This window comes from Dromiciops gliroides, chromosome 4 (assembly GCF_019393635.1).
Source record: "Dromiciops gliroides isolate mDroGli1 chromosome 4, mDroGli1.pri, whole genome shotgun sequence".
Lineage (NCBI taxonomy): Eukaryota > Metazoa > Chordata > Mammalia > Microbiotheria > Microbiotheriidae > Dromiciops > Dromiciops gliroides.
Window position 1 is genome coordinate 206,855,080 of NC_057864.1, and position 27,542 is coordinate 206,882,621.

Here is a 27,542-nt window from a genome sequence, read left to right on the forward strand (position 1 = left end):
GTATCCAACTCACCTGTAAAGGGAAAAAATGATAGAAAACACAGACAATCAGCATGCAGGAGAACAAGGTGAGACAGAATATGGATCAAGTTATAGATTAAGGGGGCAGCTAGGTGGTTCAGTGGATAGAGCACCAGCCCTAGATTCAGGAAGAACTGAGTTCAAATCTGGCCTTAACACTTACTTAAACATTTACTAGGTATGACACTGGGCTAGTCATTTAACCACAATTGCCCTGCAAAAACAAAGAAAAGAAAAGAAAAAACAGTTATAGATTATGATTCCACAGGGGCCTTCCTTGTCAAAGATAACTTGGAGAGGAAAATAATGAAGTAAACAAAGATAATCAAGGAGATGATACTTAGGGTCAGCAGCCATCTCAATGCAGTTCGCAGCTGTAGCTTCCATTACTTTCACAGATACCCAGAGAACCATAAATCACAAAATGGCAAAGAGCCAAAAGCAGTCAAACTACCCTCTCTTGAGCCTGAGTGGAGCTGGGCTGAGCAAATGCCAGCTTACCATTTCTCCCATCACTAGGTCATCATACCAAGAAGAAAAGATATGAAATTCCAGTAATAAGAAATGAACAGGGTGACCTAAGTGCTTACTTTTGCTGTAACTTAAACATCATAATTTTGCCACACTGAGCAGGACAAGGGAGTATTAGATAGAGAGCTGACCTAGATTCAGAAAGACCAGGGTCCAAGCCCTGTCTCTTACACAAACTGACTTTATGACCCTGGGCAAGTCACTCAACCCTTAAGTGCCCCCCAGGCAACTGTCCAAAACTATTGCTTTCAGATAAGGTGCCAATTTTCACAGGTAGAGAAAGATTGGTACTTGGAGCTCCCTTATTCCATTGAAATAATAGTTCTGTTGGGGAAAAATAAAACTGACACATATAATAATTTAAAGTTTACAAAGTGCAGGCAGCTAGGTAGAGCAGTGGATAAAGCACCGGCCCTGCATTTAGGAGGACCTGAAACCTGGCCTCAGACACTTGACATATACTAGCTGTGTGACACTGGTTATGTCACTTAACCTTCATTGCCCTGTAAAAAAAAAAAAGAAAGAAAAAAGTTTACAAAGTATTTTCCCCACAACAATGCACGAGATAGAGAGCACATTGTGATGTGGTAGAAAAAGAATGGATATTTTGAGTCAGAAGACTTGAGTTCAAATCCCATGCTGCTACTTCAACAACAAAATTACCATTCAACAAGCATTTTGTGTACCTTAGGCATTTTGTCTAGTACTGGAAATACAAAGAAAAAAACAAAACAATCTATGTCCAGGTAATGTGAGAGTGAAAAGAACACTAAAAAAAGAGTACATCAGGAAAGACTTCATGTAAATAATATTAGAATCTCATCAGTCTCAGCTCTTTTTCTCCAAAATGAAATGATAGAATGTTAGAAATAGAAAGGAATTTAGGGAACATATAATCCAATTCTCCATTTGTATTTTAAAAAAACCTCAAAGCTAGAGAGGTGCAGTGAAAAATGTGGGGGTATCTGAAGTCAGAGGATCAGAGTTTGAATTCAGATTCTGCAACTTACAGTTACTAACACTTATATACATATATGTGTATGTTTAATGAATGAATAAATCATTATTAGGAAAAATAAATTTGTTGGTGACATAGAAATAATAATACAAAGTATAGCATTATCTGCTCATGATCCAATAGTTGACTCTGTAAGGGGGGCTAAAATTCTAGCTATACTGTCTAAAATATCTGAGTGGTCGCCAATAAATTATAAGCTTTAGCAAGAGTATTTAAATGTTTAAGTATTTATTAAAGAGCATTAGGATCAGAGAGAAAGGTAAAAATCTAACTATTTCTAAGAGACCCTATCATCCAACCCACCATGGCGAGGTCAGGAACCAAGAGAGAACCCTTCCACCAGCATCTGCTTCCTACTTCATGTCCCCCTAACAGAAATGAGGGGCTCCTCAAGCTGATTGGCTGGTAGCCTTGATAGACAGTACCCATGAGCAAACGTCACTTCCTGACGCTAAGGACCTTGACCACATGGCTTGCCCTCAGAGGCCTTTACCTCATGGTGGTGTCATTCCAATCATTACAACTCTAATTGAAAGACAAACAATGACAATGATTTTAATCCATTCCAAATGTGAGTTCTGTTCCCTCTGTGACTTTGGGCAAGTCATTTAACCTCTCTGCAATTAATTTCCTCTTCTTCAAAGTAAGGGAGTTAGAACAAATGCTAGCCCCCCAAAATGTATACAGCTCTTTTTGTGGTGGCAAAAAATTGTAAATGAGGGGATATCCATCAATTGGAGAATGACTGAACAAACTATGGTATATGGATATAGTGGAATACAATTTTGCAATAAGAAATGATGAGCAGGCAGATTTCAGAAAAACCTGGAAAGACTGAACTGATGTGAAGTAAAATGAGCAAGAGCCAGGAAAACGGTAAGAGTAGCACTATGTGATGATCAACCATGAATCACTTAGCTATTCTCAACAATACAATGATCAAAAGACAATTCCAAAGGACTTGTGATAGAAAATGCTATCCACATCCAGAGAAAGACTTAATGGAGCCTAACTGAAGATCAAAGAATAATATTTTCACTTCATTTTTGTGGGTTTTTTTCCTTTTGGTCTGTTTCTTCTTTCACAACATGACTAATATGGGAAAATGCTTTACATATTTTTGCATGAATATAACCTATATCAAATTGCTTTCCATTTTAGGAAGCTGGGAGGGGACAGAGTGAGGGAAGGAGAACATTTGAAACTCAAAATCTTGTAAAAATTAATGTTAAAAATTGTCTTTACATATAATTGGAAAAAATTAAATACTATTTTAAAAAACAACATCTGCTAACTAAGGTCCCCTCTATTTATACAGCCTACATTTTGGATAATCAATCCTAACACAATTTCACTTGTCCATCCAATAGACATTTATGAAATGCCTACTGTTGGCCAGCCACTGGGCTATATCCCGGGTAAGCTGGATATCCATTAGCAAAGCAAGCTGAGAGCAAACTGCTTTGACTATAACTTTAACTAAGGAGATTGTAAACAATGGACACTTAGACAATTTATCATACAAGATGAACATCAGTTGTTAAGGTATTATGATAGTATGCATTAGGACCCTTTTACCAAGAGCCTGTCATTTGATTTCTGGAATCATTAGGAGAGCCAAAAATGACAATGACAGAATATAAGCAGTAAGTCTAAATTTCCATATCCTAAGAAAGCTCCTTCCCTTCACATGCTTTTTACTCCCAGGGACAGTAGTGACAATTTTCTGCGGGGAAACCTTCAACAGGACAATAGCCATTTATATTGATAAGGCTAACCTGTTGAGGATGGGAGGAATTATTTTTATTTTTATTTGTTTTGATTTTTAGCAAATACCAAAAAGGTAGTGGAAATAATGTTGGACCTTATATCAGCAGATCTAGGTTTGAAAGTCCAGCTCTAAAATTTACCTGTGTAGCCAGACCAAGTCACTTAACACCTTTTAGTCTTGTTTCCTCATGTTGAGCTGAGGGACAGATAATAACACATGCACTAAATTATAGAACAATTCCAGAGGTAGCATCATATCCCAAGACATAGAATCATGGAGTTTAATACACACTCAATTGGGTATAGAAATCAATCTTACCATGTAGGAAAGTAAGGAAGTAAGGGGATAAGGGAAGGGAGGAATGATAGAAGGGGGGAAATCAAGAGGGAGGGCAATCAGAAGCAAAATGCTTTTGAGAAGGACAGGGTGAAAAGAGATAGAGTAAATGATATGGGGAGGGAATATGATGGAGGGAAATACAGCTAGCAATAATAGCTGTGAGAAAATTGTTGAAGCCAGTTTTTCTGATAAAGGCCTCATTTCTCAAACATATAAAGAACTGAGTCAATTTTATTAAAATAAGAGCCATTCCCCAAATGATAAATGATCAAAAGACATGAAGAGTTTTCAGATGAAATAATCAAAGCTATTTGTAGCCATATTTTAAAAATACTCTAATTCACTATTGATTAGAAATATTCAAGTCAAAACAATTTTGTAACAAAGATCTGTCTATATCAATCTGTTACCCCAAAATCATCGATGATGGAGTAAAAGGGATCTTAAATGCACCTAGCAAGAAATAAAGAACTATTTATTAAAGAGAATTAGTAGTTGCAGAAGAATTTAAAACCCCCTTTAACAAGGTAATTATGATATAAAAGGAAAATGAAGATTAGCTGGTAAGAAGAATATAGAAAATGAAGTAAAAACAACCACAAGCAAAGCATCAAAAAAAATATCTGAATTGGACACAAGTCTGACAAAAATTCTTAAAAGAGCTAAAAAATTTTGAAAATCAAATATGAATGATAGAGGGAAAATAAGTAAAGAAATGAAAGCAAAGCAAAAAAATGTAAAAAGTCATTGAACAGTTTGGAGGCACAAAAAATACTGAAGAAAATAACACCTTAATAAAACAGAATTAGCTAATTGGTAAAAGAAATACAAAAATTCACTGAAGAAAAGAAGTTAAAAAGCAGAATTGGACAAATGGAAAAAGAGGGACAAAAGCTTGTTGAAGAAAATAGTTCCTTAAAAATTAGAATTGAGTAGGTGGAAGCCAATGCCTCAACCAGCCATCAAGAAATAATAAAATAAAGCCCAAAGAATGAAAAAAAGAAGAAAATGTGAAATACCTCATTTGAAAAATAACTGACCTGGAAAACAGACTGAGGAGAGAAATTTAAAGATTTATTGTATTACCTGGCAGACATGATGAAAGAAAAAGCCAAACATCATATTTAAAGAAATTATCAAGGAAAACTGCCCTGATTTCATAGAACCAGAGGGTAAAATGAAATTGAAAGGGGCAGCGAGGTGGCGCAGTGGATAAAGCACCAGCCTTAGATTCAAGAGGACCTGAGTTCAAATCCAGCCTCAGACCCTTGACATTTACTGGCTGTGTGACCCTGGGCAAGTCACTTAACCCCAATTGCCTCATCAAAAAAAAAGAAATTGTAAGAATCTACCACTTGAAGGAGGTCCCAAAATAAAAACTCCCAGCAATATTATAACCAAACTCCAAAGCTTTCAGGTCAAAGAGAAAAGACTTCAAACAGGAGGAGAGGAACCATTAGAATACCACAGTCAGGATAACACAAGAGTTAGCAGCCTCCTTGTTAAAGGAGTGGAGAGCTTGGAATATTATATTCCAGAAGATAAAAGAGCTGGGATTACAACAAGAATAAACTCCCCAACAAAAATGAGTATAATCTGTTAAGGTGGAAATGGGCATATAATGAAACCAAGGACTTTAAAATATTGTTGATGAAAAGATGAAAGCAGAAAAGAAAATTTGATTCTCAAATATGACTCAAAAGAAACATAAAAATGTAAGCATGAAAGAGGAATCATAAATGATTTAATATTAAACTATTTACCTTTCTATATGGGAAGACAATATATGTATCTTCTAAGAGCTTTATCATTACTAAGGAAGTTGGAATGATTCTACATAGAAAAAGGGTACTGAAGTGAGTAGATTATGTTGAGATGATATAAAAAATAATGGATAGGTGAGAAAGAAGGAGGGATGTGCTGAGAGAAGGGAGAAGAGAGAGGGAAGAATGGAGGAAATTATCTCACATAAAGGAGGCATACAAGGAAGAGCTTTTACAGTGAATGGAAGAAGGTGGCAACACTTGAACCTCACTTACAGAGAAGTTTATTAAAATACACACACTCTCACACACTCAATTAGTACTAGAAATCTATCTTAACCAATAGGGAAGTAGAAGGGAAAGGAGATGTTATAAAGGGAGGGGGAGGATGGGGTTATAAAATGAAAGGCAGATAAAAAGAAACACAATGGTCAAAAGCAAAACAATCTTTAGACAAAGTACAGGATAAAAAGAGAGAAGGATAAAAACAGAAGGAGGGGAAAACAGATGAAAGGAAGTAGACAGTAATCATATCTGTGAATATGAATGAGATGAATTCACCAATGAAACAGAAGCAACAGAATGGATTAAGAAGAAGGATCCAACAATATGGTGTTTATAAGAAATATACATGAAACAGAGAAACAGTTAAAATAAGAGGCTGGAGTAGAATCTATTATGCTTCCACTGAGGTAAAAAAAAAAGCAGGGGTAGCAATCATTAAATCAGACAAAACAAAAGCAAAAACAGACCTAATTAAAGGGGATAAGCATGGAGACTACTATATTTTGCTAAAAGAACTACAGAAAATGAAGTCATATCAATATTAAATATATATACAACAAATGGCATAGCATCCAAATTCTTAAAGGAAAAGTTAAAGTTAAAGGAAATAGTGAAATTAGTGGGGGACCTCAACTTTCCCCTCTCAGAACTAGATAAATATAACCTTAAAATAAAGAAGAAAGAAGTAAAGGAGATTAATAGAATCTTTAAAAAGTTAAATATGATAGACCTCTGCAGGAAACTAAATGGTGAATGGGAATAGAAAGAACTCTACCTTTTTCTTTTTTTCTTCTTCTTTTTTTTTTAGTGAGGCAATTGGGGTTAAGTGACTTGCCCAGGGTCACACAGCTAGTAAGTGTTAAGTGTCTGAGGTCAGATTTGAACTCAGGTACTCCTGATTCCAGGGCTGGTGCTCTATCCACGGTGCCACCTAGCTGCCCCTGAACTCTACCTTTTTCATAGCTGTACATGGCACTTGCACAAAAATTGGCCATTCATTAGGGCAAAAACCTTACAACCAAATGTAGAAAAGCAAAAATATTAAATCCTCCCCTTTCAGATCATAATACAATAAAAATTACACTTAATAAAGGGCCATGAAAGCAAAGATTAATAGCTAATTGGGGTGGGGGGTGCAGCTAGGAGGCTCACTGGATAAAGCACCAGCCCTGTATTCAGGAGTACCTGAGTTCAAATCCAACCTCAGACACTTGACATTTACTAGTTGTGTGACCCTGGGCATGTCACTTAACCCTCATTGCCCAGCCCTGCCCCCAAAAGCTAATTGGAAACTAAATAATCTAATCATAAATAATAATTTTGTCAAAGAACAAATCATATAAAGAATCAAAAATTTCATCAAAGAAAATGAGAAAAAATGATTCAACAAAATGCAGCACTAGATGCATATATAATAAAAAAGAGAAAGAGCACAACAATTAATTGTGCATTCAAATAAAAAACTAGAAAAGACAAATTTAAAATCCCCAATTAAATACCAAAATAAAAACCTGAAAGTCAAAGTATAAATTAATCAAATTGAAAAGAAAAAAATTAGTGAACTAAAAAAAATAAAACTAGGAACTGGTTTTATGAAAAAAAAAACTATTGGTTAATTTGATTTTAAAAATAAAGAAAAAAACAAAATTACTAGTATCAAAAATGAAAAGGGTGAAATGCACCACCAATGAAGATAAAATTAAAGCAATTATTTGGTAGTTATTTAGCCCAATTATATGGTAGTAAAATGGGCAATCTAAGTTAAATGGGCACGTTTACAAGTTGATTGAAACACACACACACACACACACACACACACACACACACAAGTGAACAGAAGAGGAAATAGAATTCCGAAATAACCCTATCTTAGGGGAAAAATGAACAAACCATAAAGGAGCTCCCCCCCAAAAAAAAAATTCCCAGGACCAGATGGATTCACAAGTAAATTTCACCAAACACTTAAGGAATAATTAATCCTAATACCGTACAAATTTTTTGAAAAGATAGATAAAGAAGGAGTTTACCAAATTCTTTTTATGACGCAAATATGGTTTTGATACCTAAGCCAGGGAGAACAAAAACAGAAAAATAATTTATAAACCAATTTCCTTAATGACCTGAGTTCAAATCTGGTCTCAGATACTTGACACTTACTAACTGTGTGACCCTGAGCAAGTCACTTAACCCCATTTGCCTCACCAAAAAATAAAAAACAAAAAACAAAACAAAAAAACCCTTCCACCTTCTTTAGGATGCCTTCACAATCTTCCCAGGAAATTGAACCTTCTCTTCTAAGGTTACTTCTCTTCTCCTCAGTATGTGTCTTATAGATGTCCATTTTTTTTATATATTATGTGCCTTCCTATTAATATATATATATATATATATATATATATATATATATATTCCTTAAAAGATAGGAATTGCTTTTCTATTTTAGCCCTACTGCTTAGCACTATGTCTGACACATAGTCATCACTTTTTAAATGTTTGGGGGGGATTGATTAAGGATGTGGCTGTCATTCTGGTGGAGAGATCAAGGCTGTGCTCTAGTGGAATATAATGTAACAAGCCAAATATTGGCTGTACTCCCTGTCCTACCCATAGACATATTTTATATAAAACCTAAGTTCAGGCTATAATCATACTCTAACTAGTTTATCATAGGATAATCCCATACTAGAAGGAAATATTAAAAAGTCATCAGTGGATCTGATGTGCCACAGGATTTTAACTGCCTTGGAAAGGTCTACTGAATCTGTCATCTCCAATTTCAAAAATGTTGTCTAGGGCAGCTAGGTGGCGCAGTGGATAAAGCACCGGCCCTGGATTCAGGAGTACCTGAGTTCAAATCCGGCCTCAGACACTTAACACTTACTAGCTGTGTGACCCTGGGCAAGTCACTTAACCCCAATTGCCTTACGAAAAAAAAATGTTGTCTATACAACACAAAGGACAGCAGTCAGGATAATAGCCTGTGGGGAGATTAGATGAAGAAAAAGTGATGAGAAAAGTATTTTCATGGAAAGAAACATAAATAATTTTTGCAGTAAATATTTTTGATGTCAATATAATTTACTTTATCACATTTTAGAATAAAAGTCAATCTAAGGTTAATTCCATACATTGTTACAAGCCAAGGCAGGGAAAAGAAATAGTTGACAGAAAAGTGTCTCTATGAGGCAGGTGGGTCTCTGAATGCAAGCCATTTGCCACAGGTACTAATATTATACAGCATAGTCAAGCAAAATAAAGCCACATGGTGGTCATGTCCTAAAACCATGTATCTCTTTCTGCATCACTTCTTTGTAAGGAGATGGATAACATATTCCATCATAAGTCTTTCAGAGCATATTGGTGCTTGCATTGATTAGAATTCTTAAATCTTTCAAAGCTATTTTTCTTTAAAGTATTATTATTATTATTATTATTATTATTATTATTATTATTATTTTGCAGGACAATGAGGGTTAAGTGACTTGCTCAGGGTCACACAGCTAGTGTGTCAAATGTCTGAAGTCAAATTTGAACTCAGGTCCTCCTGATTGCAAGGCTGGTGCTTTATCCACTGCGCCACCTAGCTGCCACCAAAATGATATTATTATTATATAAAAGGTTCTTCTAATTCTCCTCACTTTACCCTGTGTTACTTCATACTACAAAAGATTTTCTGAAATAATTTCTTCTGTAATTTCTTATCACATAATAATATTCCATTACATTCATATACCACAATTTGTTCAGCCACTTCCCAATTGATGAAAACCTTTTCTATTCTTCTTTTTAATCTGCCCTTCAGTATTAAGAAGTTTAATTTGAAAGTATTCCCTTCCCAGTATTATCTTACCTCTTAACCACCTCCTCCCTATTACCACTTGTTTCCTATTGAATCCGATGTATCTTGACACCAAACTAATAATTAATAATAGCTATAACTATAACTTATATAACACTTTAAGTTTTGAAAAGCACTTTGCACTTATCACATTTGTACTTTTTGAGTATGTTCAAAAGTCCTTTTTTTAGATGAAGTTCACCTAATGGCTATCCACACACACACACACACACACACACACACACACACACACACACACACCTCTATTTGATATTAGTATATTCTTCCTCTAACACAACACTATGAGAAATAGTAAGATCCAACTTCTTTCTTTCTTACATTTGTATATTCCATTTCCTGACATTTCTCTTTGCCCTCATAAAACTCTCAGAACAAAACCAATCCAACCACATACATACATACATACCCTAGACCTCAGTTTTTTCTTTCACTTCTTAAATTCACTTTGAGAGCATTAAGGTTCTGACAGGACACTTGATTCACTTCTCACTCTGACTCAGTTTCTTCCAATATGTTCGGTGGCATGGACATATATTCCATCCACCTATTTTAAGCCTGGCATACTGTATGGGCAGTACATATTGCTCAAGTGTGGGAATGCTCATATCCCATCATTTCTCTGTTCTTTTATGGTAACCCCCATAATTATCTCAGGTGTCATGATAAATACAGTGTTGAATTTGGCCTTGACACCTGTTACCAATTATATTAGATTTTTTAATTTCTCATAATGGCATGAGGATAATTAGGCAGATGATGCCAAAAGTGATGAAACAAAGATAAAAAATTATTTTTAATAATTAATATCGCAGCAATTGTCTTCTCAATTACCCTCCATAAGGGGGGGGACTATAGTAATATTATAATTTTAAAGAATGGTTCAATTTTTGTTTTATTATATGTTTCATGTGTAACAACTAAGATTCTGAATTCCCTTAGACATGTTTTTGAGAACTTTCATTGTTTGATTTGATTATTGACAAAGCTATTTTAAAGTTGTGTTAAGCTCAATTTTGTAGGAAATTTTCCTGGCTGATTACCAGCATCCACACATCAACCCCTGAAAAGACTTCCATTCCACGACTACACCTAGAGGACATCTGAGAAAAGACTTTCAGAGACTTTAAATGAACAGTTTTGATTTGTTGTTTTTTTTCTCTTTCTGTTATAATATACACCATCTGTAACATATATTCTCTGCAGAGGCCCTCCCTTTGCAAGACTAATGTCAAAGCGTCGGTTCATGAGGACAAAAAAAAAAATCGCCCCTCTGGACAAAACTTTCCTCTCTTCCTTTTCTATATTGTTGTTCACATATTATTAGTTAGCAATAGTTATTATATTGTTTTTACTGTTCCGTCAAGGAAACATTTTGTTTCTTGAGGAACAACAGGGGGGACTGTAACGATTGGAATGACGCCACCTGCTGGATACTTACTGTAGAAGAGTTCTGCCCATGAAGCGAAGGTCTTTGAGGGCAAGACCAGGAGTCTTTTCTTTGGCGGGAGGAAGTAACGCGGACTAGTGGGAGGAGGAAGGAAGAGACAGGCGCTGACTCTGGGGCTCTTTCCTTTGGACTCTGGTGGAGAGCGGAGCTAGAAATGTGCTCTCCCTTTAATAGATAGGAATCTAGGCCTTTTTCTCTCTCTTTACCAAATTCTTATTCTCCTTAATAAATGCTTAAAAGTTTAACTCTTGCTAAAGCTTATAATTTATTGGCGACCACTCATTAGATATTTTAGACAGTTTAGCTAGAATTTTAGCCCTTAACATCACCATTAGAAGATTAGCACTACATCATCATATAGGTCCTCCCAACTGCTTGTTGAAGCTGGGGAAACTGAGGCAAATGGTTATTTTAATGCTTTGCCTCGTATCACACAACCATAGCAATCCAACAATGAAATTTGCTGAGATAATTATTCCCAAAAATGAGTTTTGCTTCTGATTCTAACAATATTTTTTGTTATACAGTTTTTTTTAATTTTTACATAATTAAAATTACTCATATTACTTTGTATTTTCATCTCTATTCCTTGTATAGGTAAGAATTCTCCTTATAGGGGGGCAGCTAGGTGGCACAGTGGTAAAGCACCGGCCCTGGACTCAGGAGTACCTGAGTTCAAATCCAGCCTCAGACACTTCACACTTACTAGCTGTGTGACCCTAGGCAAGTCACTCAACCTCCATTGCCCTGCAAAAAAAAAAAATAATAATAATTCTCCTTATAGCCACAGTTGTGAAAAATATGTCACTCCAAATTTTTTATGATGTGATTTTTTATTTATAGGTCACAAGGCCATATGAAATTTATAGTGGTATATTGTATATGGTTCTCAACAATTTTTATCAGTAAGGGATACGTACCCCGGTGTTTAGTTTCCCAAGAATTATTAAGCAATGTGCTAAGCACTGGGAACACAAAAACAAGCAGAAAGAAAGGTAGTTACTGCTCTCAAGGCCTTTACATTCCAATGGGAGTGGAGGGAAAACAACACATAAAACAAAGGTGAAAAACAGAAAGGGGATGAGGGTATCTACTGAAGGGTCATTGTAGAGAAAGTCTGGAAATCCTAGAGAGGGATGAAGAAATAGCAAGCTTTTGTGTCCTCATTAAAACTGAAATTCTGGGGGTCAGTTAGGTAGTGCAATGAATAAATCAATGGCCTTGGATTCAGGAGGACCTGAGTTCAAATCCAGCCTCAAACACTTGACACTTACTATCTGTGTGACCCTGGGAAAGTCACTTAACTCTCATTGCCCTTGCCCCACCCCACACCCCAAAAAAACACTGAAATTCTGCAAGGAACCAAACAATCAGAGGCAATAAGGATGGGGCTGGTTCCAATGTGACAAATCCAAAGGTAGAGTGAGCTTCCATAATGAAGAGGTTTCTAGGATAGTATAGAGAAAGTCCAGAGAGTCATGAGTGCAACCTGGCAAGAAATAAAAACATTGAAAAATGCATTAAAGCACTTTATTTCATGTAATCATTATCCAGTAACTTCAAGTTGCCATTTGAACTCAGTAACTCTAAAATCCCTTTTGAGGGGGAAAAATAGTTATATTTCCATGGGGTAGGGTTTAAGGTATGTCTCCTACCATACTTTCTCAACAGAATAATATAACATCATACTACCCCTACCACTTCTAGAAAAACATCAGGAACAAGACCCTACCTGAATATGTTAAAATACTTACTGGCATTTTCAATCAAATCCTCAAATTAATGGAAAGAACACACTTTAAACAAGTCACAGCTACAAAATACCATTCCTAATGTATACTTTTGGAACTATAAAATGGACCATAATATATTTGGAAAGTATGCTAGCAAAATCCTATGCAATTTTAATGAAACATAGGACCTGCCATCCTAAGAGAAGTATAGAAAAATTAACACTTCCTAACCAAAAGAAAAAAAACAACTATAATTCTGGTATAAGTAGAACTTCAAGTAATAGTTAAAGATAATGACAAGTACATGTCATCAAATATGCAAAATATAATTCAAAGTGGCTTATCACTAGACAGAGCCTACAAAAAATCAAGAACAATATCAAAAGGTCCTCTCCTGACAATATCCACATGAACTTAGTAAATAATATGCTGACAAAGAAGTACGGAACAAAAAATTAAGTCATGTAAATTTTTTCTGAAAACGAGGGGTTGAAGTCAATATGGTGGACATATTGCAAAAGCAATACAATGAGAAACCCATTAACCCACCCATTTAACTCCCCCAAACAGATCTAGAAAGGACACCAGATTGAACCTTAATGGAGAAATTCAAGAAAAAGTCATACGGAGTCCATTTTTTCAGCCCTGGTTAATACCAAAAGACAGACACAGAAGATTTCAGACACTGTAGATAAGGACTGACCAAAAGTACACCATGCATGGAGCACACCAGCACCCAGGAAGAGGCTATGCACCTGGGCTAGAGAAGGTAGCAGAAATATACTAGTGTAACACATTAGAACAGATGCCATCTGGTCACTCTCTAATCCACTCCCCAGTTCTGAGTCACAGATCCAGGGTAGACTAAGAAGGGGAGCTGTATCCAGGGATGACAAAAGCAAATCCAAAAGTAAACAATAGTTGATTCTGAATCCCAGAAGCAGAGCAGGGTGTCAGTTTCAGCTTCAGATCTGGTTTGAAACCTGCAAAGAAATAACCTGGGCAGGAATCCTAAACCAAAAGGGAGCCTGCATCTCTGTCACTCAGAACTACCAGAGCTTCCAAGGTGGCTTCAAGTAGTGGTCTACTGTTGTTTAGCCCTAAGTACAGGTTAGAAATCTGAAGAGCTCAGATAGCCGGACTTTGCCCTGGACCAGAACACTTTGGGAGCATTAAAAACTTGCAGTTCCCAGCCTCAGTTGTCATTGAGAAACTGGAATAACATAATACTCAATACTCTAAAAAAGTAGGAGCAGGTTCAGCTCAGACTTTGAAAAGTAAGCAGAGCCCAACCCTAACAACAAACAAATAAGGTAATCCCACAATAAAAAGCTATTGTGATAAAGGAGGGAAGGGGGGGGGTGGGGTTCAAGACACAAATCCAGAAGAAAAGAATGACTCCAAAACATCCACAACCAGGGCTTCAAAGAAAAACACAGCTTGAGCACAAATTGAACAAGAATTCCTGGAAGAGATGAAGCAAGAGTTTTAAAGAATTTTCAGTTAGAACACAAGATTTAAAAAGGGAAAATAAATTAGAAATATAAGAGAAAAAATTAGAAAGGGGATATTAATTCCTTGGCCCAAGAAATATAAAACCTTGGCCAACCAACAAACTCCCTGAAAATTAGAAGGGATGAAATAGAAGGCAATAATTCCACAAGACAAGAAGAAATATTAAAAACTAAACAGTATAAAACAATAGAAAACTAAACAGTATAAAACAGTATAAAAAAATAGAAGAAAATGTAAGGTATCTCTTAGCAAAAACAACTGATCTGTAAAAGAGATCAAGGGGAAACCAAATAAGAATCACTGGACTGCCTATAAGCCATGACCAAAAAAAGCACTTAGACATCATGTTTTAAGAAATCTTAAGAGAAAACTGCCCAAATCTCTTAGAATCAGAGGGCAAAGTGGAAAAAGAAAAATCCCATTGCTCATCCCCTGAAAGAAACTCTAAAATGAAAACTTCCAGGACCATTATAGGCAAAATCCAGAGCTTCTAGATCAAAGAAAAAAATATGACAAGCAGCCAGGAAGAATTTACGTATCAAGAAGCCACAATGAAGATCACACACATTTTAGAAGCCACAACTCTAAAGGAGTAAAGAACTTGGAATATGATATTCCAAAAGTCAAAGGATATGGGCTTATACCTAATAATAATAATAGGAAAATAATCTAACAGAGGGAGAAATGGATTTTTAATGAAATAGAAGACTTATAAGCATTCCTGATGAAAAGAATAGAGCTGTGCAAAAACTTTGAATTTCAAACATAGGAGTTAAGAGAAACATAAAAAATATACACAAAAGGAATGATGATAAAAGACTAAGTGGGGGCAGCTAGATGGCACAGTGGATAAAGCAGCAGCCCTGGATTCAGGAGGACGTGAGTTCAAATCCATCCTCAGACACTTGATACTTACTAGTTGTGTGACCCTGGGAAAGTCACTTAACCCTCATTACCCCACAAAAAAAAAAGACTAAGCAAGGATATACTGCTTACATTCTAATATTGGGAAATTATGCATGTGTCATTATCAAGGGATCTGATTAAACAGAAGATTTAGGTGTGGTTCTGTTACATTTTGATCTTAAGAGAATAGAAAGAGGGAAAAATACTCTGGGGTCTGGGGGTAAAGAAATGAAAAAAAGATTGGGGAAAATTATTTCACATATCAAAGTGCACATCTATACAAACAAGGAAGGGGTGGGAAGAGAGACTGATACCTAAACCTCATTCTCATCTTAACTAGTCAGAGAGAAGAAAACACATGCATAGAGAGTGGAGTACAAAAAAATACATCTAACTCAACAGGGTAGAGGAAAGGTGAGAAGGGGGAATTAGAGGGAAGGTCAAATTAAGGGAAGGATTAGTCCTAAGTAAAATATACTCTAAATAAGGATGTTTTTAAAAAATGGAAATCTGAAGTGGTGCCCCTAATTTGTGGAATGACCAAACAAGTTTTGAGATATATAGATAATGATATCTATATGGAAATAAATATAGATATATAGAGAGATAACAGAATACCATTGTGCTCTAAGAAATTATGAAAGGGATAGTTTTAGAGAAACCTAGGAAGACTTATATGAACTGATACATAATGAAGTAAGCAGAACCAGGAGAACAATTAATACAATGAGAGCAATATAACTTTGAAATAATTATGATCTCTAATTGCCATAGCTATCAACCAATGATTCTATAGGAGTAATGATCAAACATGCTACCTGTGATCATACACATACACATGGCATGTCAAATGTAGAAATTAATTTTGCTTTACTATGCAAATTTGTAACTGGGGTTTTGTTTTTCTTTCATTCTCTGGAGTGCAAAGGGGAAGTAAAGAAGCTAAATTTTTACTAATTTTAAAAAAAGAAAGATAGAAACAAAAAAACTTATGGTGGCAATTCACTTCCAGATCATTAACAATAGAAATTACAGAAGAGGTATCTTTAAGGAATCTACACTTAGTGATAAATGAAAATTATGTAAGGCAATTACAGAAACCACAACACATCACCTCAGACTTTAAAACTTTAACACCCATCCAATACCTAGCAAGAAAGGGCATTTTGGATTAAAATTATACTTAGGGGCAGCTAGGTGGCACAGTGGATAGAGCACCAGCCCTGGAGTCAGGAGTACCTGAGTACAAATCCGACCTCAGACACTTGACACTTACTAGCTGTGTGACCCTGGGCAAGTCACTTAACCCTCATTGCCCCACCAAAAAAAAATTGTACTTAAGAAGATTGCTACTTTTCCTAGACTGGCAGACAATAAATCTCAGAATAATTCAACCAATAAATTGTATTGGTACTGAATGATCATCACCTATAAATGTTACCACTGTAGCAACATAACATTGATACATAAAAAATAAGAACAACTTTTTTAATAGAAGTCTCCATAACAAGTACTCAGTACTCATAAGTGTCCAAGTTACATGATAATCAGATTCTATTAAAATTTAGACACCTAACAGAGGTGATCAAAATCATGTGTGATGAGGGAGGGGGGAAGAGAATAAGCACTTATATAGCACTACTATGTGCTAGGTACTGTGCTAAGAACTTCTCAATTATCTCATTTGATCCTCACACCAACCTTGTGAGGTAGGTACTGTATTTGTCTCCATTTAGAGTTTAGAAAACTGAGGCAAATAGAGGTTTAGTGGCTTACCCAGAGCCATACAGCTAGTAAGTGATTGAGGTAAGATTTGAATTCAAGGTTTCCTGACTCCAGTCCCAGTTTTTTATTCCCTTGTACTACCTAGCTGCCAGGATGGAGTACATATCAACATTCTTGTCCTTTGGCTATTGGATTTGGACCAAGGATGTTTTCAGTACCTACAGAACACTGTAGTCCTAGAAAGGATATGCTTACATCCTAATTCTTTTATTTAGCCACAAGAAGTAATTTTTCTAATTCCCCCATGAAAAAGTCCATAGAACATTAACTAGAAAAGAATAACAGCAGAATAGTGACTTGTCTCAGGCCCTTCTCTATCTGAATCCTATCAAAAATGCTAAGAAGAATGAAATGATTATAACAAATTTCTTTAGGAATATTGCTGAGAATCAAGATTAGGTTTATTTTAATAGTTTATATTTTCAAAGGAGAAAGATATTGCAGAGTTTCCCTTAGAAAGAACTCCCAAAAGAGCTATGCAGCTTAATGTGATGTGTGAAAAAGCTTTACAGAGCAAAGGCATAAATTATATTCTACTGTTACACAGCAGGGCTAAAGATGGCTCCCTGCCAGCCCAAGATACAGAGTTTTAGACAAAATCCCATGCAATGAATGACAGGCTATATGAAAAACAACAATGATGTATTTTCTGCTCCTTGTGGTTTCATTAGACCACACCATCTCTTAGCTTTCACTGCCTGTCAGTGACGTCAAAGCCAAATGTCCATGCAAAGTGACAAATGGAAAATAATTCAGAGAACATATTGGATTTCCTCACTGGCAATTAAAGCACTCAAGTGAATGACTGTACAAATACTCCCAAAGAAATACAAGGATTTAAGCCATCTAGAAGCTGTTTGTTTTCTTCTGGTATTTTGAAAGCGGCATTATCAACAAACATAGTGTTATATTCACTGTGAAATTCTTTACTTTCATAGATTTAAAGATAGGACATTTTTCCCCTCAAAGGCTTTCATAGCATTTCTCACCAAGGCTATATTATTTGTCACATTCTCAAATTACATGGACTAAGGATGTTAAATTCCATTGGGGGAGGAGGGGAAGTGAATATTTTACAGAATTAGAGCTGGAAAAAGCATGGTCTTTGTCTTCAACCAAATAAAATTGAATCATTATAGTATTATTGGAATATGAATTTTTAAGCTTTAGGAAAGATTATCATAAGTCTTAGACAAGTGACAAAAACCAACAACTTTAGTCATAATCTGAAAGTGCAAATCTCTGCCCTTTGATAATATGGGAAATTATCTCACTGATCTAGGTCTGGTTTCCTCTCCTTGAAAAGTAATCTTGTAACAAGAAGACCTGAATTGAAATTCTTCCTCTCATACAACACCAAACAAATCCATGGGCAAATCATTGTATCTCCTTGAACCTCAATTTCTTCATCTAAAAATCTAATGTGGTATCTATGTTACAAGGTTGTCATGAAGCTCAGATGAGGTAATTCATACAAAGTCATGCAGACATTATAGTTTTTAGGGAATTGATAATAGTAATATGGTTGCTTCTATTTCTATTCCTATTCAGACAGAAATTTCTTTCTATTATATGTTATATTATACCACAGCAGAGATCAGGAACCTTTTAGAAGTAGGGTGCCAAACTAAAGCTCCTAGAGAGTAATCTGTGAAGGACAAGAGGGGAACTCTTTGTGTGACTCATACTCGTTCACTGGGCTTATGATTGGTTCTTTCTGTTACCTTAACCAATGAAATGGAACACCAGATTAATAGACTATCCAACATGGAAAGTAGCCTGTAAATATTAATAGAAGGTAAGTTGGACAAGTGTCCTGCAAGGGGACAGAAGTGAGGAAATTGGTTTGGTTTGGTTTTCTTAATGGCTAAGTTAGGCATATGGTCCCTAGGAGGAACTGGTCTTAGAAAAAGATATCAAGGAGCCAAGTTGTATCTTAAATTAGAACCAAGCTAACAACTATGGAAGAAAAGCACAAGTCAAGGGTAAGATTTGCTTGTAAGGAATTAGGACCATCAAAACTTCCAGGAAGTAATTTAGGGATAGTGAAAGGAGTCTTATGGAAACCAGTCATTTGGGGATGATTGGGAGATGTACAAAGAAATGTACAAGAAGTGACTTCAACAAACCAGGAGCCCTACATTTGCAGAAATAATTGAAAAGTAGATCGTTTTTGGTTTTTTTGTTTGTTTGTTTTAGTGAGGCAATTGGGGTTAAGTGACTTGCCCAGGGTCACACAGCTAGTAACTGTTAAGTGTCTGAGGCCGGATTTGAGCTCAGGTACTCCTGACTCCAGGTCCAGTGCTCTATCCACTGTGCCACCTAGCTGCCCTGAGAAGTAGATTGTTAATCTGAGAAACCTACCAGCCTTGTCAAAAAATATCTGCATCAGGCTAAAAGCCTGGGTGTATACTAATAATTATTATCATTATGCTTTATTATTATAGCTGTTATTCATATAGCACTTTAAGGTTTGCAAAGTGATTTGGACATATACTATCCTTTGAACCTCACAATAACCCTGTGATGTAGGTCCTATTATTAAATTCATTTTACAAATGAGAACACTGAGACCAAGAAAAGTTAAATAATTTGCCCAAGGTCACACAACTAGTAAGTTTTTGAGGCAGGATTAGAACTCAAGTCTTCCTGACTCTATGCCCTGTACTCTATCCACTATATCAAAAAGCAGCCCTGAGATATATATATATATATATATATATATATATATATATATATATATAAATAATGTATGTATATATACATATATATATATGTGTGTGTGTGTGTGTGTGTGTGTGTGTGTGTGTGTGTATCCATGTATATCAGTATTAGTATTCAAACCAGATTATTTTGAGGTTTTTGCTTTCAAGCAAACAAGCTTTTTTTAAAGAAGAAAAAGAAAGAAAGAAAAAGGAAGGAAGGAAGGAGGGGAGGAAGGGAGGGAGGGAGAGAGAGGAGAGGGAGGGAGGGAGAGAGAGAGAGAGAGAGAGAGAGCAGGGAAGAAGAATGAGGTCCTCTACCTTTGCCCAAAAGTCAAGGTCATAACTTAATAGCATTTTCTTTCTGTTATTATAAATCCAAGTATTATTCCTTATAGTTACTAGAAGCAAAAATCCATAGATTCATAAAGTTTAGGGAAGGTTCATATGGTTCTTTCAGAAGTGGTAGGACAGACAAGATATTGAGAAACTGTGCCCTCTTCCTCAGGGGACCTAGGTGAAATGAACCCAGGTAAAGAAAGAGAGTAATAACAATACAGAGGGTCAGTGAGTTTAATTCTGGAAGTTAGCAGAAAAAAATTCATCACTCCTATACCTCACCACTACACAGTGGTAAAAATCTACCAGTTATATACTTTCTTATTATGAGTTATTGTAATTAGGTTATGAAATTGGTTCCTCCTTTACCACTAGCTAATATTAGAACACTCATTCTTTCAGATGTCTGAAGCCAAAAGGGATTTGAGAGCCCATTTCCGAGTAAACCAGAGCCTAGAAAAGAGAAGTGATTTGCCCAATGTCACACAACTAGTTTCTAGAACACAGAAAGATTAAAGCCTCTTCCCTTTCCTCATTCTGCTTTCTTTCCATCATTAGACATAAACTAAGCACTTAACAATGCCCTAAAAGAAGGAGGAAAGGGAGTTTGATGGTGAAGGAACATAGGGTGCTTTTCAGAAAGAGCTAAATGTCGTGCCACAATTGTGACTTTGTTCAGGGAGAGGGCATGCTGAGGGCCCTAAGAGAAAGGATGAGCAGTAAGGTAGGAGAGGGATATAGAGAGGGAGGTGAGAGGGCACCAAAGACAAATTTGACCTATTTAGGCAATTTTTCAGAGGACCCTGGAGTGTTGCTGGAAAATATCTTGCAAATTACTTTAGGTTGCCAATGTTTGCACTAAATTCAGTGAATCAATGAATAAATTGGGAGATGAGTCAAAGCCGAAGCCCAGAATTTAAAAGCTAGCTATTATCTTGTCAGAAGTGTCATAAGCTATGAGAAAAACATCAGTTCATGTTATAATAGCCTTTTACTGGAATATTTTTAAAAGTTAATGTATTTGTGAGCAAATCATTGATATTCAATTTCCTTCTGTTCACTAAATTCATTGATCCATTAATTTATATACTTATTATCACATTTACTTAGTAAAGAAGCACTTTCCATCTTCTCTAGTAGGAAAAAGGGCTTTTTCCTTTCCTTTTTCTTAATTTTACCAAACTAACAACATATTATGATAAATATCAGAAATAAATATGTACTCAACCAGATTTAGTGCATGTGATTGCATGTCAAATGATAGCATATCAATAATCCATTAAAAAGGGCCTCAAAGATCACTGTTCCGACTCACACTTGAACAAGTGTCCCCTCTACAACATACACAACAAAGGGCCTGGTGACAATCTGAAATCCCTACTGTCAGGGAGGCTGATGCTGGTGGATCTCTTGAGTTCAGGAATTACTTTTCAAACCAGATTATATTGAGGTGTTTGCTTTCAAGCAAACAAGCCTTTTTTTTTTTTTTTTTTTTTTTTTTTTTTTTTAGTGAGGCAATTGGGGTTAAGTGACTTGCCCAGGGTCACACAGCTAGTAAGTGTTAAGTGTCTGAGGCCAGATTTGAACTCAGGTATTCCTGACTCCAAGGCTGGTGCTCTATCCACTTCACCATCTAGCTGCCCAAACAAGCCTTTTTTAAAGAAGAAAAAGAAAGGAAAAAGAAGAAAGGAAGGAAGGAAGGGAGGAAGGGAGGGATGGAGGGAGGGAGGAAAGGAAAGGAAGACTGAGCAAAAGCTTATTGAGAATCCACATTAAATGAATCATCAATCTGATGAGCACTTAGGAGTGGGAGTAGCAGGTGATACCAGAAAGGACAAACCCATCCAAGTTGAAAATGATCAGATCAAAGCTCCCCTGCCAATCAGCAATGAGATTGGACCTTTGAGTGGCCATTGTATTTTCAGTCTTTGAGAGATAAAAAGAGTCAATCTCATACACACACACATACACACACACACACACACATACACACACACACACACACACACACACACACACACACACACACACACACCCCTCACCTCCCCAAATGGCCAAATAGCTTTCCCTTGAAGGTTAATGTTCATGTAATTCTGTAATATGAAGAGTTCACTTGCTAGTAGGAGCAGCTTATTCACTGACCTGAATAGGTTAGAACCAGAATGGCCAGGCAGATGTTTTAAATTCTTTAAGGCATTGTTGGGACAGGAAATAGACCCTTTGCCTATCATGACTGATGAATGGATGCCACTTTCTTTTATCATTGTGCATAACATGGTTTAATGTTCTGTTTGTTAAACACTAAAAGAAACCAGACTGGCTTATTTTTCCCTGGGAGAAAAAGGGGGAAAATAGAAGAAATATCCCTGAATAAATACCTGGAGGGTTTTAGAGCTCTCAAAAGTTGTTTCTTAGGCAAGGTTCACTCAACCACTCCCATGAGGCCCATATGAGTGATGTGAATTGTGGTAAGGATATGATGATTTCTACAAAATATGATGTGGAAAACCAATGCTTGTTTTTGGTCTAGGATCTGGTATCCAGGAAAGCAACTAAGCCACTTAGTTTGAGGAGTGGTACGTGTATTCTCCATTTTGATGGATTTTGTTTTGCAAGCCAACAAACACAAAAAAGTAGAAGTGAAGTAACCCATGTTCTCTTGATTTCAAGGATCAGTGTGGTCGACAGCAAAGAATAGAGGTCCATCAAAAATACCCGATGCTACTGACTAAGGAAAGGCTAAAGTCATCGTCTGCATCTTGCTGGGATACCAAAAAAAAGTAAACTCCTTGAAGAAAGATAGTGTTTCATTTTTGCATTTGTATCACCACTCAGTCAGTCAATAAGCATGTGTTAAGTGCTTATTATGTGCCAGGCACTGTGCTGAGCTCTAGGAATGAAAAGGAAGCAGGAAAAAAGCTCGCATTCTAATGAAGGAAATGACATAGAAATAACTATATACAAGCAAGATCTATTCATGGCAGATGATCACTAATCTCAGAGAGAAGATGTTAGGGGAAGCTGGCAGAAGTGGTGGAACTCCTTCAGAAGGTGAGCTTTGAGCTGATAAAGGAAGTCAGGGAAACTACGAGGTAGAGGTTTAGGGGCAAAACATTCCACCAATGGTATGGTCACTAAAAAACAGGAGTTAAAACATCATGTGTGAAGAACAGAAAGGAGGCTGATGTGGCAGGATCATAGGGGAAGTAGAAAGGAATCAATTGTAGAAAGACTAGAAAAGTAGGAAGGGGACAGATTGTGAAGATCTTAATATGTCAAACCACAAACTTTCTATTTGATCCTGGCAATAATACTGGAGATTAGTAAGTAAAGTGGTGACATACTCAGTCCTATGCTATGATTGTCTACCATAGTGCTTACCACATAGAACATACTTCAACAAATTAACAAATGCTTGATGAATAGAAATGAATAACAAATGGGTATATAACTGGATTGTTTAAGAGAATCCTGGTTCAAATTGATAAGCCTTCCAAATTTGATAAGATTACAAGCTTTGGAACTATCATAGAAGGTAGAATTTTTCATGGAGCTAATCATGCCTTAGCCCCTTGCTGAGAGGATATAGTGCGTGCTCTCATTGGTCTCCAGAAAATGGGCTATTTCAAAGGTGAATGGCCACTGAGAGTTAGAAGGTACGGACTCATTAGAAAAATATCTGCCTTCTGTGTGACTTTTAGAAATGGATCTCCTTCCTTAGGACATTTTTTTCTCCTTTCTCTCCCTTACACTTCTAAACAGGAGTGTAACAAGGTGAAGGAAGGAGATAATTTCTTTCCCCTCTTCCACTCATCATCATGATGACTTACAACAGAAGCACAAAGGCAATGTGTTTGCCCAAGAAAACCTGAGACTGGAGTCCCTGAACTTGCCATTTTCTTACTTCCTTCATCTGCCTTTCTACATCCTTTTTCTAAGCACAATTAGAGACATGATCTTTGAGAGTGGTCGCTTCCAGTGTTGGGTTGTTGCTTCACAAATAATCTGACTTTGAGAAGTCAAGAGTTCCAGAACCAGACTCCAGCTGCCCAGAGGGAAAAGATTTCTTCAACCACAATTTCTCACATTAAAAAGGAAAACCAACAGATGAATGGTATCACTAAAGAACTAAAATTATGTGATGCCCAGGCAGGAGATCTAGTTCTTGCCAATCGTCCATGACAATATTTATGAGTTGTTTAAATAGTACAAGTCCTGAGTGAAAGAAATTTTTCTATTCAGCAGTCCCATAATGGGACTTTACCTTCCAGGAAGAATAAAATGAGTATGCTTTTCAGTGTTTTATGTTTCTGTATGTGTTCATGCATGCCTTTGAGGCCTTTGATCCCATGTATTTTCTATGGCAGAGGAAATAAAAATCAGTCCCATGTTGCATAATGAGTATCTTTGTAGGAGGGGACACGGTTTCTTACTTTTGAGAAATCCTTAGTTTTGAGTCATGCCTGAGCTTTGTTTTGGAGATTTTCCTGGAGAAATCCAGGTGGACAAATTAATGAACAAAAGAGAACTTGACCTCTTTATCATGAGGACCAGAAACAGACCAGTGACATATAGAGCAAAATTGGAGTTGTTTAGTGATTGCCCTATGAAGCCAATCAGAGGACTGGCTTGATAGATTAGGCATGCCAAACCAGTGAAAGAGATTATAGACTCTGGGTAGATTTTTTAAAAAAATGCTTCTATGAAAATTAACACAGGTTTATAGACCCAAGGCTTAGGAGGAGTTAGACTGTATAAAATGAATTGTTCTGTGGTGAAGTAAGAATTTTAACAAGAAATAAAACTGTGCATGTCACAGAATGGTGACACTCTTCCCTTTGGTCAATGCTAAACAGTGAGGGGGAAGATGGGGGTGATTGTGGGGCTAGAAACAAGAGGTTTTTTGGGTATATTTGGGGGGTTAAGTTTTATTCACCCACCAAAGCACAAAAGTAACCCTATTGAGAGTAATATCTTCTTTATTCAACCACAAACAAGCAGTTATTAAGTAACTACTATGTGCCAGTTTCTGTGCTAGATATATAAAGAACAAATCCTGTTGTCTCTACCATAAAAGAACTTCATTTCTACTGCAGGGAAGCAATGTCTACAGGAATAAGGAAATACAAAACCTGCAAAGTAATGTTGAAGCAAGGGAATCCAGAACAACCTCTTAAAGGAAGAGATACTTGAGCTGCACCTCAAAGTGAAGGACAGCCTGTCTGAAGGCACAGGAGGGGGAGATGGAAGATAGAATATAAAATAATAATAATAGTAGTAGCTAGCATTTATATAGCACTTAATATGAGCCAAGCACTGTGTTAAGTACTTTATAATCATCTCAATTGGGCCCCACAACAACCCAGGGAGATAGGCACTATTATACATTTTACAGATGAAGAAACTGAGACAAACAGAGATTAATTGACTTGCCCAGGATCACAGATCTGGTAAATGTCTGAGGTCATAATTAAACTCAGGACTTTCTGAGTCTAATCCCAGAATAATGTCCACTGGACCACCCATCAAGTTGCCAGTTTGGATGGAATTTAGGTTGCAGAAATGTTTAATGTTCTTTAAGAATTGTAGAAAAGCAAAGGATGGTTTTAAATCTCTCAATTTTCTCTCCTCGTACCTGTGTGTGCTAACAGGCATTTTATATAATTCTGCCTGCTATTCCCTTAAGCTATTTACTGGCTATTTTTCAATAGCACTTTAAAGCTGGCTTTCTTTAGATAAAGATAAGAACTTAATTGGGTTTTCTTGAGCCATGTAATTGCATACAAAGATGACAAATTGGGAGACAGTAGTGTCTAACTTGAGTACACAGTATTTAAATCAGGCACAGATTAATTCTGTCCTAGTAATCAGATTGAGTCAGTCTGATTTGGAAATTTAACAAGCTGTGAGGATTTTATTAATAATATGTATCTTAAGCTCTCTAAATTTGCAGGAAAAAAAGAGGGAAACCACATGGATCTGAGGTACAATTTGCCCCAAGGCAAGAAGGGAAATGGCAGAACAGAGGGTAATGATCAAATGCCCTGGGTTGGCCCAGGGACAAGAAACAGGCATGGTAGAAGAGGTGCCCCTTCCTCTTTTCTATGAAGAAGAGAAAGTCCTCTTCAACCAAACTCTGACCTCCACAGTGACCTCTGCTGGTTATACTTTTTTAAATGATTATATAATTGGCAGATGAAAGGAATGTCATAAAGATATTTACCTAGATTTGGCAAAGTTGTACCTAATATTATTCTTGTGGAAAATATGGAGAGATAAGGATTAGATAATTAATCCAGAACAAGTTGGCTTTCTGGACTCAAGAGTAGTTATTAATAGGGGGCAGCTAGGTGGCTGAGTGGATAAAGCCATGGCCCTGGATTCATAGGACCTGAGTTCAAATCTGGTCTCAGACACTTGACACTTACTAGCTGTGTGACCCTTAACACTCATTGCCCTGCCCAAAACAAAACAAAACAAGAGTAGTTATTAGTGGTTCAAGGGTCTATAAGTAGGTTTGTGAACCTCTGCTGTTTATCATTTTAATCAATGACTTGGATAAAAATACCTATGTATACTCATCAAATTTGCAAATGACACAAAAGTGTGAGGGATATTAACTAATTAGATGACAAAGTCAGAATCTAAAAAGATTTTGCTAAGCTAGAGCATTGGATCAAATGTAATTAGATGAAGTTCAATAACAAAAAATACAAACTCTTACATCTGGGTAAAATATATTTGTGTATAAATATATACATATGTATATATATACACAGACATATATAATATACATTATACATATGCAAATACATATACATATACATATACTCCACAATTATAAGATAGAGAGGTTATGATAACATGGTATCTGAGAGTTTTGGTGGACTAAAATCTCAGTATATGTCAGCAAGAGTTATATGCGGTTAACAGCCAGAAAAGTTAATGAGATCTTGTTCTGCATAAAGAGAAGTGGAGTTTTCAGGAATATGGAGATGAAAATATCATTGCAAGATGGTCATGTCAGAACTTATCTAGAGTGTTGTATTCAGTTTGAGGTACCATGGATGAAAAAGGACAATGATCATCTGGATTGTGTCCAGAGAAGGGCAATCAGGATGGCAAGTCTTGAGCCTTGCATCCTAAGTCTATGTCATATGATGATCTATAGAAGAAGGGGTATATTTAGCCTGGAGAAAGAAGATTCAAGAGGTACAGGATACTTGTCTTCAAGTATTTGAAGAGATAACTTATAGAGGAGGAATTATATTTATTTTTCTTGGCCCAAGAGGGCTGAACCAGAAGCAGTGGTGGAAGATACAGAGTACAATTTTGCCTTGATTTCATGGTGTCGCAGAAGTATTAGTTCAGTTTTCAAAGTTTAATGGCTTAAAACTGACCTGACATGTGTGTGTGTATCCAAGACATGTCATTTCTACCTTTATAATATCTTTTATATATGCCCCCTTTTCTCCTCTAATAGTGCCACTAACTTGGTACAAGCAATCATCATTTCATAAGAGCCTGA